The 14623-nt window shown below is 38.5% G+C and overlaps 1 non-coding gene across 1 annotated transcript; it reads right to left on the bottom strand.

Annotated features, from left to right (window-relative positions):
• Positions 1-13865: 13865 nt before the first annotated feature.
• Positions 13866-13972, bottom strand: LOC121829274 (U6 spliceosomal RNA). Its single transcript, XR_006072042.1, has one exon. It is a non-coding gene; the product is annotated as a U6 spliceosomal RNA (small nuclear RNA).
• Between the last annotated feature and the right edge of the window lie 651 nt (positions 13973-14623).

Genomic DNA, 14623 nt, shown 5'->3' with positions numbered 1-14623 from the left:
CCAGCAACATCTAGGTCTTCAATTCATTACCATGACCATTATGTCTATTTTTATGTCAATATGATACTGTTTTTATTAGTATAACTCCAAGCACAATTTGAGGCTAGGAATCATGAGACCTCCAGGAGTTCTTTTATCATTAAGGATTATTTAAGCTATCATGGGTTTTTTTTTTGGGGGGGGCGGCACTTTAAGTGAAGCAGAAAATTGTCATTTCAATATCTGTGAAGATTGTGTAGAAATTTTTATGGGGATTTCACAGAATGTACAGATAGCTTTTAGTAGGATGACCATTTTTTCTATATTCATTCTATGGATCCATGAGGATGGAAGATCTTTACATCTTCTGATATCTTCTTCAATGTCTTAAAGTTTTTGTTTCATTTACTTAGCATTATCCCAAGATTTTATTTTATTTTTGCTATGGTAAAAGGTATCATTTCCTGGTTCCTTTTTCAACTCATTTGTCATTTGTATATAGGAAGGCTGCTGATTTTTGTGTGTTAGTTTTATATCCTGCTACTTTGCTGAAAGTATTTATCAGCTACAGACATTTCCTGGTGGAATATTTAGTATTATTTATATATGCAATCATATCATATATAAATAAAGATACTTTGATTTCTTCTGTCTTATTGTATCCCCTTGATCTTCTTCAGTTGTCTTATTGCTCTAGTTAAGAGTTTCAACTACTCTATTGAATAAGTATGGACAAAGTAGACAGCACTGACTTATTCCTGATTTTAGTGGAACTGCTTTGAGTTTCTCTCCATTTATGTCGATGTTGGCTGTGAGCTTGCTGTAAATCACCTTCATTATGTTGATATATGTCCCTTGTATCTTTATTTGCTCTGTGACTTTTATCATGAAGGGATATTATATTTTGTCAAAGGCCTATTCTGTATTTAATGAGATGATCACATGATTTTTGTCTTTCAGTCTGTATCTATGGTAAATTACATTTATCAATTTATGTGTATTGAACCATCTCTGCAATGGGATGGGCTTAATTGATCATGATAGATGATTCTTTGGATGTGTTCTAGTATTTGGTTTGAAACTGTTTTATTGAGATTTTCATATCCATAAGGGAAATTGGTCTAATTTTCCTTTCTTTTCCTTTTTTTTTTTTTTAATCTTTATGTGGTTTAGGTCTCAGGGTATATGTAGCCTCATAAAAAGAATTAGACATGTTCCTTCTGTTCCTGTGTTTGGGATGATTGTAATTCTATGTTTTGCTATATCTTCTTGTTTTTGTTGGGTGGGCATTCCATTATTTGTTTTCTGTTGCCGAATCTGAATTTTAAGAGAGTATGGTAGCTGTGGGTTGCCTAGTAGGGAGTGCTTCTGAGTCCTACCAGGTGCGGCCTCTGGATGTCCTGGGTAGAATGTGTTTCTAGGTATTAGGGGCTGACAGGAAGGAATGATGGCCTGGAAGGGGGCCCTGAAAAGAACCACAAGAAGAAAGTAAGCTGTATCTGCCATAAGGTTGACAGAGTCCCCAAGGAGAGGAGCTAGAGAGGGAGGATGGGCCCCTGAAAGTAATCTGCTTCTGTACTAGACTGAAACTAAGGGATTTATAATGAAGGACAAAGAAGGAGAGTTAAAATTGTCTACTTGATTCCCAGGCTAGAATGACCAGCAGCTTCCCATTTAGAGAAAGTCTCTCATTACTGGTGACTGACACAAAGGAATGGAGTGATATAAGAAGTCTGCATCTACTTTGAGGATCTGTGGAGTCCCCCAGGGAATGAAGACATAGAGGGATGACTAGAACCTGCAAGTCCATAGCTCCTTTTTTTTAACAACAAGTCTATGGAGGTTTGAACATAAAATGTCCCCCCATAATGCCAAGTGATAGTATGTTTGGTACCTGTCTATTGGTGATGTTTATTAAGGCTGTAGAACCTCTCTGGAAGATAAAGGTGTTGGGCCTTGAAGTTTTATACACTGGCTCAACCTCTTGTTCACTGAACATCTTGACTACCTGTTCATTGTGACCTGTAACCTCCCATCCCTGCCACCTTGCCTTCCATACCATGTTGGACTTCATCATCACAAACTCTTCTTCCCTTAAGTTTCTTGTCACTAAGTATTGTATCACAATGACAAAAGTAACTAACACAGAGTTTGAGCCCTGTGTTCTAGATCAAAGATAAAGTCCACCTTGTGAAATTTTATCTAAGATTGTTTACCTACAAAAAGTTAAAACTTGGGCTTGAGAAAAGAAAGACTGCCAGCTGCTCACCTATAGGGGAGTCCGTGTGGGGGCATGTGTGTGCATATGTGTGTGCATATAGAGTTACATTAGAATTGAGTATCCTGATGTAGATGGCCTTTCATGTGTCTGCACGGAGCTATACTACTTTTATTTTGTGTGTTTTGTTTAAACATTCATATTTTCATATCAAAGCTCTAATGAGAATATAGTAAATATTCCTGTTGCAAAGCCCATAGTAACTATCCTCATGAGTCATTTCAATTCTGGTTAGACCAATGGTTCTCAACATGCGGGTCATGACCCCCCTGGGGGGGTCAAATGACCCTTTCACAGGGGTTGCCTAAGACCATCTACATATCAGATATTTACATTATGATTCATAACAGTAGCAAAATTAAAGTTATGAAGTAGCAATGAAAATAATTTTGTGGTTGGGGGGTTACCACAACATGAAGAATTATATTAAGGGGTTCCAGCATTAGGAAGGTTGAGAACCACTAAGCTAGACCATGCTTCTTCAGAGTATCAGTTTGGTATCATACAACCTGAACCTTCATACTCGTTCACAGGAACTGAATGGCCCCATCAAAGTCACCATACTTTGGCTGAAGCTGACTTAGTGCATGTTTACACAAAGACAGACAGATACAATACTCTCTCAGCAGTGTTTGAATAAGCCAGGACCCTCATCTGAATGGATGCTCAATAACAGAAAAGAATATATATGAAACAATGCTCAGGGTTCATTCATGATTTGCTCCATCCTCTGCCTCCAAATTCAGGGAAGCCCGACTCATGATTCCACTGTCATTGTCTTTGCAGCACAACTTGTGGTCAGAGATCTAGGCTGTTTATAAAAATGACATCAGCAGCAGCTTCAGCCTCAGCAGGCCTCCAGGAGAGAGACAAAGAAGAGGATTGCCAAACCAACGCACTGTTGAAATTGAGATGACAAAGCATTTACTTTGAAACAATTCAGTTTGAAGCTTAACTTCTAAAACTCATTTTTCTGTGATGAACTTTTGTTCTATAATTCATTTTTACATGTGAAAATGAGTGTAAATACTTATTTTGAGTAAGCATAGATAAGCTGTTGATCTCTCTCACTTCAGTTGAAATGATATGCAAGGAGGTTAGTGCCTACAGAGCTTTCCATAAAAGTGTAGTTTGTTTTACATTTATCCACATCAAATACTTACAACATTGAGATCTTAATAAATATAGGTTAGAATACCCAATCTGTCCTCCTTTTGACACTGAACTGAATTAACTGCATGGCTGATCTAGTGACTGAAAAAAAAAAAAAAAAAAAAAAAAAAAAAAAAAAAAAAAAAAAAAAAACCTAAACTTTTGGCAGGTAATATTTTAAAATGAACTGACCAAAACATCAGCCAATTTGTCAACTATTTTTAGGTTTGGTCTTTGCTCAGCCAGAGACCATTTCTAACTTTTTCTTTGTCAGAGATATTTTTGCTTCAGTGAATCTTGTCTTTCCTTGGGAATTGAAATCTGAAGAAAAATGATAGAATTTAAAAAAAAAAAAAAACTACATACAGTTAGGATGTATGACTGATCAGCAAATTCATATGATGCCAAGGCATGAAATACTTAAGAAGTGCCAAGTTTTTTGTTTTTGTTTGTTTGTTTTGTTTTGTTTTATTGTATTGTATTCTTCTTGAATACATTACATCCCACCTGCAGGCAGTTTCCCTTCCTCCACCCCTCCCAGTCATTCCCCACCTCCCCTCTCCCCAAGAGCAATTCCTCCTCCATTTTGCAAAAAAAGAGCAGGCCTCTCAAGGATATCCACTGAATATGGCCTAACAAGTTACAATAAGACTAGGCATAAACCCTCATATCAAGCCTGGATGAGGCAACATGGTAGGAGGAAAAGGGTCCCAAGCACAGGCAAGAGTCAGAGACAGCCCCCATTTCCACTGTTAGGAGTCCTGTAAGAACACCAAGCTATACAACCATAGCATATATGCCAAGGACCTATCTCAGACCCACATAGGCTCCCTGGTTGTTACTCAGGCTCTGTCAGCCTCTATGAGCCCAGTTATTTGATTCCGTGGGTTTTCTTGTGGTATCCTCAACCCTTCTGGCTTCTACATTCCTTCCTCCCTATCTTCTGTCGGGTTCTCCTGTCTCCACCTAGTGCTTGGCTGTGCATCTCCACATCTGCTCCCATCAGTTGCTGGATGACACCTCTGATGACAGTTAAGCTAGGCACCAAGCTAGGGCCATAGCAGTGCCAAGCTTTTGGTTGTACACTAGAGGTGCCATGACAAGATAAAGTCCTACTTTCAAAGATGGCGCTGTAGAAATGGCAGGGCACAGGTCAGGTTTACCAGGTGTGAGAATCTGGGTTCAATTCCTAGCATCTGCTTGTCAGTTACTTTTCCTATTGCTGTGATAAAATAACCTGACAAAATAAGTTAAGGGAATGGGTATTCTTTTGGCTCACAGTTCAAAAGTATAGTCCATCAAGGCAGGTTAGATCAAAGTAGCAGTAGCTCGAAGCAGCTTGTCACATCTGTTTGCAGTCAGAAAAAAGAGAGTAATTAATGTTTGTTCTCAGCTAGATTTCTACCTTTTAATTTGCTAGGGCCAATGCCCAGGTAATAGTGGTGTACACTTTTAGGATGAGTCTTCCAAATCAACTAACAACCAAATTTCACCACAGGCATGCTCCAAGGCTAATCTAATCATACAATTTATCACATGTGTGCTAGAAGTACTGGGTGATTCTAGGCCCTGTCAAATTGATAAACAATATTAACCATCACACTACCTCAATGAGTAACCTCTACACTCAAGCTATATATAGAGAGATAGAAACTAAATGGTTAGACATGAACAGGCATACAGAAATACATTCCCACACCACAGTGTAGTGGAAGATGTCTTTGTTGAAGAGGTTATGTTTGAGCAAAAATATGAAAATACTAAGCATCAATCTGTGTGAAGTGCTGGGGGAAAATACCTTAAACAAAGATACTAGGAGAAAACTTCTTGAAACAGGAGCAATCCTTGAGACTTGAAAATACTTTTAGAAATGGTGTAGTAGAAGTGAAGAGGATGAGGAGGGTGAATCCGGAGTTAAGTCTGAAGGAATGCAGAGGTCAAGAATCCACAGTAAGAAGCAGGGTTATTATATCAGTCCTCAATTTACCCAAAAGATGGCAAGTCAACATATTATGGAGATACTTGTACACAACTCACAAAAGCTAATTTACAGAAACAGACTAGATGCCTGTGGTGGTTCAAATAGGAATGGCCTTTATTCGATCAAAAATCTGAATGCTTGGTCATTAGGGAGTGCTGCTACTTGAGGGAGATTAGGAAATATGGCCTTATTGGAGTAGATGTGGTCTTGTTGGAGAAAGTATGTCAATGGGGGTGGGCTTTAACGTTTCAAAGGACCAAGCTAGGCCCAGTGGCTATCTCTCTTCCTGTTGCCTGCAGATGCGGATGTAGAACTCTAAAGCTACTTCTCCAGCACTATGTCTGCCTGTATTCCACCACGCCTTCTACCATGATGAGAAATGGAATAACCTCTGAAACTGTAAGCATGGCCCAATTAAATGCTTTCCTTTATAAGAGTTGCCATGGTCATAGTGACTCTTCACAGTAATAGAACACTAAGACAGTATCTGTCAACATAAGACTGGATAAAGAAAATTTAATTTGAAGCATGTTTTCTGAAATGAGATTTTTTTCAGCCATAAAGAAGAATAAAATTACATTTTTATAGAAAAAAAATGAATTTAACTGGAAATAATCACCTTAAGCAAAATAAGCCAGTCTCAGACAAATAGCACATTTGCACTCACTTCTGAGTCTTAGATTTTCATATGGATATAATAAATCATATATGAATGGATGAGGTGAAGGAAGAAGTGAAACTGACTTGGGAATAAAAAGGGCCTAGCAGAATGAACGGCAACAAAGGAGAAAGTAGCATAGAATAAAGGAAAATGCCCAAAATAGATTATGTACTTGCATGAAAATGTGCTTGAGAATGTGTGTGTGAGTGATTTAGAATATGTGCATATATATGAGTGTTTGAATCTAAAATCATAGCCTTCGAAGGACACCAGACCTCAAGCTACTCTTAGGTACTGATTTTACTTCCCCTTTTCACATTTCTCCTACCTCACTATTTTGCCTTATGCAAAAAATACTGCCTAAAGCATTATAGAACTAATCCATTGACTTAAAATCCAGGTGTGTCCTGGCTGACAGAATATTGAAGAGGATTGCTGACAAAGACATTTTTATTTATTCCTTCACAATAGTGAACTTTGACCACACTGTCCCCATTATTCTCCTACCCCCTCCCACTCCTACTAAACTTCTTTTACAAGTCCCCCTCCTGTTTTCAGTTTTTTTGGTGACTCCCTGGATTTAATTAGCATTGATTTGCATAATCATGGGTTGGATGGTTATGTAGTTTATCTGTATGCTTAGAGAATGAAAGAGAAACTTGATTTATGGAAATCATAACAGCTCTATCATCATACTGTAAATGTGTTGAGAACGAAGACCCATTTCAGAATGAAGCCACTGTGGTGAATTGGAAGGATCAAGATTAGATGTGAATGAAAATTTCTTAATGGACCTATCTTAATTTTTCTGCACCAGTTAGAAAAAAATATAATTAAGTGCATTATCTAAATTCAATCTCTACTCCTTTGCTTTCCATTTTCTTTTTAACCTTATAATCAGGTGATGTCTTCCCTATCAGAATCACTTTCATTAATGTCACCCACATCATTTTATCAGTAAACCCAGTATTGACTTTAATGTCTTTGTACTACTCAACCAATCAGCAAGTTTTTAAATATCCTTTCATTTTATCGTCACTAAATAGATATGTCTTATGCATGGCTCCTCTTCAGTTTTGCTAGCTAGTTTCTCTCTGTGTTCTGAATGTTGCCTTAGCTCCATTCATAGTTTGGCCTTGTTCCTTGCATTTATGTTAGAGTATGGGTGATATTGCATGCATATGAAATATGTATGTGTATGAGTTTATGTAAGTGTGTGAAAGAGAGTGTATGTGTGTGTTATATGTGAGAACATTTGAGAGAATGTGTGTATGTGGGTGAGAAAGTGTTAACATGTTTGAGTGTTTTTGAGTGTGTGTGTGTGTTAGACAGAATTCGTGTGTGAAAGAATTTGTGTTTAAGAGAAAGTGTGTGAGAGAGAGAGTGCATGTGAGTATATGAGAAAGTGTATGTTAGTGTGTTTTAGAATGTGTGTGAATTTGCATCTAAGAGAAAGTGTGGTAAAGAATGTGTATGTGAGTATATGAGAAAGTATGTGTTAATGTGTTGAGAATGTGTGTATGAGTGATTTAGAATATGTGCATATATATGAGAAAGAGTGTGTGAGAGAATGTATATGTGACTATTTGAGAAAGTGTGTGGACCTGCCTCAGCTGACTATGACAAGCTTTGGTGACTCCCCATGGGAGGCCATACCTTTTCAGAGAAGTGGATTGGGAATAGCCTGTGGGGGAAGGCAAGGGGAAAGCACGAGGAGGAATGAGTGGGGGAGGGTCTGTGGTTGGTATGTAGGATGAATAAAAAAAATTCTTGTTTTATATATAATTTTTTATTAAAAAATTTCTTTCCTTTTACCTATCAACCTCTGTTCCCCCTCCCTCCTCTTCTCCATCTCCTCTCCCACCTACTCCCATCCCATTCCTATTCCCTCCTCATAGGGGGTAAGAGTAGTCAACATAGGCTGCCATACCATGTTGGGAATGGACCTAGCCCCTCCCCACTGCATCAAGGCTGAGTAAGGCATCGAACCATAGGGAATGAGGTCTAAAAAGCCAGTTCATGTACCCAGGATAAGTCCTGGTCCCATTGCCAGGGAACCCATGAACACATTAAGCCACACAACTTTTACCCACATTCAGAGGGCCTAGTTCAGGCATTTCCCTGATAGCTAAGGATGTTGAGCACTTCCTTAAATGCCTTTCAGGCAATTGAGATTCTTCTGTTGAGAATTCTCTGTTTAGATCTGTACCCCATTTTTAAATTGAATTATTTGGTATTTTGATGTCTAGTTTCTTGAGTTCTTTATATATTTTGGAGATCAGCCCTCTGTCAGACACGGGATTGGTGAAGATCTTTTCCCATTCTGTAGGCTACTGTTTTGTCTTATTAGTCATGTCCTTTGCAGAAGCTTCTCAGTTTCAGGAGGTCTTATTTAGTAATTGTCAATCTTGGTGTCTGTATTACTGGTGTTATATTTAGGAAGTGGTCTCCTGTGTTAATGCGTATAAGGCTCCTTCTCACTTATTCTTCTATCAGGTTCATTGTAACTGGATTTATGTTGAGATCTTTGGTCCATTTGTACTTGGGTTTTGTGAATGGCCATAGTTATGGATCAATTTGTGTTCTTCTACATGTCAACATGCCAGTACAATTTGTTGAGAATTATTTCTTTTTTCTGTTGTATAATTTTGGCATCTTTGTCAAAAATCAGGTGTTCATAGGTGTGTGGATTAATGTCAGAGTCTTCAATTCAATTCCATTGATCCATGTGTCTGTTTTTATGCCAAACCAAGCTGTTTTTATTACTATAGCTTTATAGTAGAGCTTGAAGTCAGAGATGGTGATGTCTCCAGAAGTTCTTTTACTGTACAAGATTGTTTTGGCTATTCTGAGTTTTTTGTTTTTCCATTTGAAGTTCAATATTGTTCTTTTAAGATTTGTGAAGAATTGTGTTGGTATTTTAATAGGGACTGCATTGAATCTGTAGATTGCTTTTGGTAAGATTGTCATTTTTACTGTGTTAATTTTACCTATCCAACAGCATGAGAGATCTTTCCATTTTCTGATAACTTCTTCAAAGACTTAAAGTTCTTGTCATACAGGTCTTCCACTTGTTTGGAGTTACCCCAAGATATTTTATATTATTTGTGGCTATTGTAAAGGGTGATGTTTCTCTGATTTCTTTCTCAGCCCATTTATCATTTGTATATAGGAGGGCTACTGATTTTTTTTTTTAGTTAATCTTGTATCCTGCCTCAATAGCTGTTTATCAGTTATAAGAGTTCCCTGGTAGAATATTTGGGGTCACTTATGTAGACTATCATATCATCTGCAAATAGTGAAAGTTTGACTTCTTTCTTTCCAATTTGCACCCCCTTGCTCTCCTTTTGTTGTCTTATTGCTCTAGCTAGAACTTCAAGTACTATATTGAATAAATATACGGAGAGTGGACGGCCTCGTCTTATTCCTCATTTTAGTGGAATTGCTTTGAGTTTCTCTCCATTTAGTTTGATGTTGCCTGTTGGCTTACTGTATATTGCATTTATTTTGCTTAGGTATGCTCCATGTATCCTGATCTCTCCAAGACCTTTATCATAAAGGGTTGTTGGATTTTATTTTCCAAAGGCTTTTTCAGCATCTAGTGAAACGACCATGTGGTTTTTTGTTTTGTTTTGTTTTGTTTTTAGTTTGTTTATATTGCAGATTACATTGACATATGTTGAACCATCCCTGCATCTCTGGGATGAAGCCTACTTGATCATGGTGGATGGTTTTTGATGTGTTCTTGGATTCAATTTGCCAGTGTTTTATGAGTATTTTTGCATCAGTGTTCATGAGGGAGATTGGTCTGTAATTCTCTTTCTTTTTTGCATCTTTGTGTGGTTTGGGTATCAGAATAACTACAATCTCATAAAAGAGTTTGGCGATGTTCCTTCTGTTTCTATTGTGTGGAACAATTTGAAGAGTATTGGAATTAGCTCTTCCTGGGTGAGTTTGCTTCTTTTTGTTCTAGAGCTTTCAGGTGTGCTTTAAGTTGCTAGTGTGAGATTTCCCCATGTTCTTTATGTAGGAATATTATGCTACAATCTTTCCTCTCAGCACTGCTTTCATAGGGTCCCAGAAGTTTGGGTATGTTGTATATTCTTTTTCATTGAATCTAGAAAGTCCTTTATTTCTTTATTTCTTCCTTGATCCAGTGGTGATTCAGTTGAGTGTTGTTCAGTTTCCATGAGTTTGTAGGCTTTCTGCAGTTTGTGTTGTTGTTGAATTCTAACTTTAAGCCATGGTGATCTGATAACATACCTGTGGTTATTTTAATTTTTTTTTGTATCTGTTGAGGTTTGCTTTGTTACTGAGTATGTGGTCAGTTTTAGAGAAGGTTCCATGAGGTGCTGAGAAGAAGGTATATTCTTTTGTGTTTGGGTGAAATGTTTTATAGATGTTTGTTAAGTCCATTTGAGTCATACATTTGTTAGCTACCTTATTTCTCTGTTAAGTTTCTGTCTGGAAGACCTGTCTATTGGTGAGAGTCGGGTGTTTACTATTAGTGTGTGGGTTTTGATGTGTGATTTAAGCTTTAGTAATGTTTCTTTTACAAATGTGAGTGCACTTTTATTTGGGGCATAGATGTTCACAATTGAGACTTCATCTTGGTGGATTTTTCCTTTGATAAATATGAAATGTCCTTTTCTACCTCTTCTGATTAATTTTAGTTTGAAATCTATTTTGTTGGATATTAGGACAGCTACTCTAGCTTGTTTCTTAGGTTCATTTGATTGGAAAAAATCTTTTCCCAACCATTTACTCTGAGGGAATGTCTGTCTTTGAAGTTGAAGTGTGTTTCTTATATGCAGCAGAAGGATGGATCCTGTTTTCATACCAATTCTGTTAGCCTGTGTCTTATTATAGGAGAATTGAGTCCATTGACATTAAGAAATATTAATGACCAGTGATTGTTAATTGCTTTTGGTTTTGGTGGTAGTGGTGGTAGTGTTTGTGTGTTTCCCTTCTTTAGGATTTGCTGGTGTGAGTTTATCTATTGCCTGTGTTTTCATGGGTGCAGTTAATTTCCTTGGGTTGGAGTTTTTCTTCTAGTACTTTCTGTAAGGCTATATTTGTGAATAAGTATTGTTTAAATCTGGTTTTGTCATGGAATATCTTGTTTTCTCCATCTATGGTGATTGAAAGTTTTGCTAGGTATAGTAGTCTGGGATGGCATCCATGATCTCTTAGGATCTGCAAAGTATCTGTCTAGGACCTTCTGGCTTTCATAGTTTCTATTGAGAAATCAGGTGAAATTTTGATAGGTTTGCCTTTATATGTTACTTTGCCTTTTTCTTTTGCATCTCTTAATATTCTTTTTCATTGGGTATATTTAGTATTTTGATTATTATGTGATGAGAGGACTTTTTTGGTCCAGTTTATTTGGTGTTCTGTAAACTTCTTGTACCTTCATAGGCATGTCCTTGTTTAGGTTGGGGAAGTTTTCTTCTATGGCTTGTTAAATATCTTTTCTGTGCCTTTGAGGTTGTATTCTTCTCCTTCTTTATCTTAGGTTGGGTCTGAAAAATGCTGAGGAACATGGAGCATTTACAAACATGAATCACTTGAACAATGCAATCAGAAAAGCACTGGGGAAGACAACTTCTTCCTTTTTCATTGAGTCAAACCTGCTTTACTGTAAAGCTATTTGCACTGTAGTTTTAAAAAAATCCAAGAAACTGGTAGTAGAAGAGCATGAAGAATTTCATACAATTGGAGAATACATTACCCAACATCTAGAGACTTTCCCAGTTCTATGTTAGTTAGTTCATTTGTTCATTTGTCAGTTAGATGTTTGATGTGGATGATCAAACTCAGGGCCATAGAAATGCCAGGAAAGAGTTCTACCAGAGTCACACCCTGACTCTCCATTGTGTTCTAATGTAAGATATCCTGCTGCAGCCTGCAAACTATGAAATAGATTCAGCTCTATATGGTAAAGCTATACCTGGATAGATCAAGGAATCCTTCTGGAGGAAGCCAAATCTCAAGGAGTAGTTGGTGTTATTCAGCTTTTAATATATCAGCTGTTTCTTTCTATCAATTTCTTGTGTGCTCATAACTCCTAGGCCATAATGGCAAACAGAATAAGCTTCTCTGACCTACTGCTGATCTGAACTAAGGTAACAACCTTACAGAGATAACACCTGTCTCCTAAGCCTAGGAGACAGGCAGATGTGTAGATGTACAGCTTTGTTTCTTATGCAAATGAAGCTCAGACCCTCCTTCCTCTCACAGGCCAAATGGCATTCCAGAGCAATTGACTCAGGACAAAAGGGTTTTTTTTTTCTTCTGTAACCAGATGAAGGAGGATTGAGGCAAAGTTCCTAGCTCCCAGTAGAGTTGTGTGGCCAGAGAAGAAAAGAACAAGACAGAGTTTTTGCAGATGGTAGGTGGATTGAGTCAGATCAGGAGATTAGGAAAGGAGGACGAAGATGAGATCAAAAGCAAAAGAGCTTAGGGCTATGAGAGAACAGGAAGAGAAGGGACAGAGAGGACCTGAGTGTGAAAACATAACTGAAGCCATGTAGAGAGAGAACTCAGGAAGAGAAGGGACAGAGAGAAGCTAAGTATAAGAATAGAATTGAAGCTGTGTAAATAAGGTCTTAACTCAGGAAAATAAAATGAATGGACTAAAGAGTTTCATGTACATAGATTCATTTAATGTGGTCAAAGACTAGATTTTCAGCTAGTTGTAGATTCTTCCCAGATCCTGAGAGAGGGCTATCGAGGGGCTGGACACCCCATAGTTTATGATAATACCCAATGCAATTTACATCACAGGAAATCTAAGCAGCTCAAGTGGAAGTATATGCAATTGAATTTTGAGGGGACTAATAAAGCACACAGTAGTGATAAGCTCTAAATCCAAGGAAGTGAATTGGTTTGTATAGTCCACCTTCCCCTAACATCACAACTTTGTTGTTCTCTTTCCCTTCTTTTTTTGTCTTGAATTTGAAGAAACTTCCTTTGAAACACTCTCACTCATGAGTCTTCTGCTTCTCCCTTCATTACCCTTCCCCTTTCCCATTATCCTTTTCTCTTATCTTTTTCTTTTTTCCCTCCTTCCCTCCCCCCACTTCTCCCCTCATTCCTCTTTCCCATTTATTCTCTTTTCCTCTTCCTTCATTCCTTCCTTCCTTTGTTCTATCTTCTTTTCTCTTCCCTTTTTTCTTCATCTAACACATTTTTTCCTGGATGAAGGATTGTGAGCCCCTGAACCCTAGAAGTCTCTATTAGCTAGAGAAGCTGGATTTTGGCATGGGAGAAGATTAGACATTCCACATCTCTATTTTTGGTATCAGGGAGAAGGCTCTGCAGAAGAAAAAGGCCTATTTACAATTGGGATAGCTCACTGAAAGAAATTTTGCCTCTTCTCTTTGAGGCACAGCCAATCTCCATTTTTTTTTATTTTACAACACCATTCAGTTCAACATAATAGCCACAGATTCCCCTGTTCTCCCTTCTCACCCCCCTCCCCCTCCCCCAGCCCACCCCCATTCCCACCTCCTCCAGATCAAGGTCTCCCCCCGAGGACCGGGATCGACATGGTAGACTCAGTCCAGGCAGGTCCATTCCCTTCCTCCCAGACCGAGCCAAGTGTCCCTGCATAAGTCCCAGGATTCAAACAGCCAACTCATGCAATGAGCCCAGGACCCGGCACCAACGCACAGCTGCCTCCCAAACAGATCAAGCTGTTTGACTTGTCTCACCCATTCAGGGGGCCTGATCCAGTTGGGGGCCCCTCAGCCTTTGGTTCATAGATCCTGTGCTTCCATTCATTTGGTTATTTGTCCCTGTGCTTTATCCAAAAAAATATGGAACGCTTCACGAATTTGCGTGTCATCCTTGCGCAGGGGCCATGCTAATCTTCTCTGTATCGTTCCAATTTTAGTATATGTGCTGCTGAAGCGAGCACTCCATTTTTTTAAATTGAAAATAGATTCTTCTCTCATGCAATGCATCCCAACCACAGTTTCCTCTGCCTTCACTCCTCCTAGCTCCCCCAACCTCCCTTCTGCCCCAGATCCACTCTGCCTCCATTTCTTCTTCAGAAAAAAACAGGTCTCCTAGAGGGGACAGCAAAGCATCACAAAACAAGAAATAATAAGACAAGGCGAAAGTCCTCATAGCAAGGCTTGACAAGGGAACACAATAGGAAGAAGAGTCTTAGGATCATACAGAGGAGTCAGAGATACACCATTTCCCACTGTTAGGAATTCCACCAAAACACCAAGCTAATAGCCATAGCACATTCAGAGGACCTGGTGCAAATCCATGCAGGTCCCATGCTTGCCTTTTCAGTCTCTGAGCCTGTGTGAGCCCAGCTTAGTTGATTCGCTTGGCCATGTTCTCCTGGTGTCCTTCATCCCTCTGACTCCTACAGTCTTTTCCTCCCTCTCTTCATGGGATTCCCCTATCATCAAGGGCAGGGATGCAATGGAGACTTCCAGTTTAGACTCTGCCTAATCTGGCTGTGAGTCTCTACACCTACTCCCATCTGCTTCCAGGAGGAAACCTCTTTGATGATAAATTAACAAGGCACAAATTTATTTAATTAATTGGTATA

The sequence above is a fragment of the Peromyscus maniculatus genome, chromosome 4, assembly GCF_049852395.1.
Source record: "Peromyscus maniculatus bairdii isolate BWxNUB_F1_BW_parent chromosome 4, HU_Pman_BW_mat_3.1, whole genome shotgun sequence".
In the NCBI taxonomy this organism is placed as follows: domain Eukaryota; kingdom Metazoa; phylum Chordata; class Mammalia; order Rodentia; family Cricetidae; genus Peromyscus; species Peromyscus maniculatus.
This window is presented reverse-complemented; position numbering and strand designations above follow the sequence as displayed.